The 2284-nt window shown below is 43.4% G+C and overlaps 1 non-coding gene across 1 annotated transcript; it reads right to left on the bottom strand.

Moving 5' to 3' along the window:
* Positions 1–299: 299 nt before the first annotated feature.
* TRNAW-CCA (transfer RNA tryptophan (anticodon CCA)) lies at positions 300–371 on the bottom strand. Its single transcript has one exon. It is a non-coding gene; the product is annotated as a tRNA-Trp (tRNA).
* Between the last annotated feature and the right edge of the window lie 1913 nt (positions 372–2284).

The raw sequence follows: 2284 nt of genomic DNA, 5'->3' as shown, positions 1-2284 counted from the left end.
AAGCTACCAGGCGCCTCTGTCCATGGGATTTTCCAGGCAAGAGTACTTGAGTGGGTTGCCTTTTCCTTCTGCAGAGGATCTTCCCAACCCAGGGATCGAGCCCAGGTCTCCCTCATTGTAGCCAGATGATTTACCATCTGAGCCATCAGGGAATTCCAAGTTGACCATAAGCTGAAGTCATTCAGTCGTGTCCGACTCTTTGTGACCCCGTGGACTGTAACCTTCTAGGGCTTCTCCGTCCATGGGATTCTCCAGGCAAGAATACTGGAGTGGATTGCCATTTCCTTCTCCAGGGGATCTTCCCGACCCAGGGATCAAACCTGGGTCTCCTGCATTGGAGGCAGACGCTTTAACCTCTGAGCCACCAGGGAAGCCCAAGTTGACCATAACAGTGCCCAAATCTCCAGTCCAGATTCTTGTCCCCTAGTTGGTCCCTAAAGACATAAACTGAGAATTTACCTTAAATTGTTGGCACACTAGTTGCACTCCAGACTGCTGACAGAAGCAAAGGCAAATTCTCTCTGAAATCAAAAGCAGAAAAACAAACAAACATACTTTCACCTTGGGCCTCAACTAATTTCCATAAATAACTTTTCAAGGACAAGGAGTGGCTCACAGTCCAGTGTAACGAAGTACAACTAAAAAAGCCAGGCACTGTAACACTCAGACAATGTATGCAGCAAAACTATATATATATATATAGGAACAGGAGATTTTTAAAAAGTAACTGTGTCTGGAGTCTGTAGGACCCTTTGGGTACAGGGCTTTGTTAGGAAGGCTTCCAGGACTCAGCATATAATCATAGCTAAGATTTATTTCAACAGCAAAGGGAAATGACACATGAAGTTGAAAGAAAGATTGGAAGAAATGTATTGACTTCTAGGAAGATTTTTCTTTTTCCTAGGTGTTTGTGTGATAGTTTTATTTTTTAAATTTTATCTATTTATTTTTGGCTGCACTGGGTCTTTGTTGCTACGTGCAAGCTTTCTCCAGTTGCTACAAGCTGAGGCTGCTCTCTAGTTGAGGTCCACTGGCTTCTCACATCAGCACCTGCTCTAGCTCACACAGGCTGTGTAGTTGTGGTGCATGGGTTTAGTTGTCCTTCCTCCCCCTCCCCAGGTGAAATCTTCTCAGACTAAGGATCAAACTCATGTCCCCTGCACTGGCAGATGGATTCTTAACCACTGGAAAACTAGGGATGTTGATAATTTTAACATTTTTTTAAAAAAATCATTAAAAGCAGGCTAGTTAACTTTAAGATGACTCAGAGGTGGGAAGGACTGTAGCAGTGCTAAAAGGTGGCTTAGAGATGGATGGAAAACCTCATCTTATCTCCCATAAGCACTACCTAAGGAAACATTGTAATCTTAGTAAAAGCAAGACAGATTCTGTAGCCTCTGTTTAGACAACAATGGCTATTTCCTTGGCTATTTGCAGTAAAATTAAGTCTTGTGGTTAACAAATAAAGTGAAGTGAAAGTCGCTCAGTCGTTTCTGACTCTTTGTGACCCCTTGGACTGTAAGTCCACGGAATTCTTCAGGCCAGAGTACTGGAGTGGGGAGCCTTTCCCTTCTCCAGGGGATCTTCCCAACCCAGGGATTGAACCCAGGTCTCCTGCATTGCAGGCGGATTCTTTACCAGCTGAGTCACAAGGGAAGCCCTAACAAATAAAACCATAATAGAAATCCTTCACTTGAGTTAAAAATTTAGTGGTAAAAATAAATGGAAGAGAGTGTTCCAGTGGAAAAGTCTGAGGGGTCCCACTGGAGTCTAAGGGCTTCCTATTAACGTTTTTTTCTCCATGGCAACTTTAATCTAACACCCTATATATTTTATTTTATTGATTATATTTTGGTTAAGCTTTTTAAAACAGGCAATGCTAGCCAGAGTTACCAGTACAGCCACAGTCTGGAAGCTGTTTTATGGGAAGATTCTAAAGAGGGCTAACAGGGGGAAAAAAGGGGGGGGGGGGGGGAGAGAACCAGGTAGGAGTTTTTAAACCATTTTAAAGACTACAGAGAAAGATGAAACTTTATTTAATTAAACGTCAGAACTGCTTGTGGGTAAGAGGGAAGCAAGTTTAACTCACTGTCAAGAACCTTGTAATAATTAAAGCCATCAGACAACTGACCAGCTGGACAGGCTGGGCTCACCCAAAGGTGAGCTGTAAAATCTGATGTTCGCTTATGTCAGGAGACCACCTGGGAGGACGACGACATGGGCCTTCCAGATCACCAGTCAGCATGAGCGTCTTGGGTTAGTGATTAGGAATAGACCACACTGT

Source organism: Budorcas taxicolor, chromosome 8 (assembly GCF_023091745.1).
Source record: "Budorcas taxicolor isolate Tak-1 chromosome 8, Takin1.1, whole genome shotgun sequence".
Taxonomy (NCBI): Eukaryota; Metazoa; Chordata; class Mammalia; order Artiodactyla; family Bovidae; genus Budorcas; species Budorcas taxicolor.
Note: the sequence above shows the minus strand (reverse complement) of the source record. Positions and strands in the feature narration are given on the sequence as shown.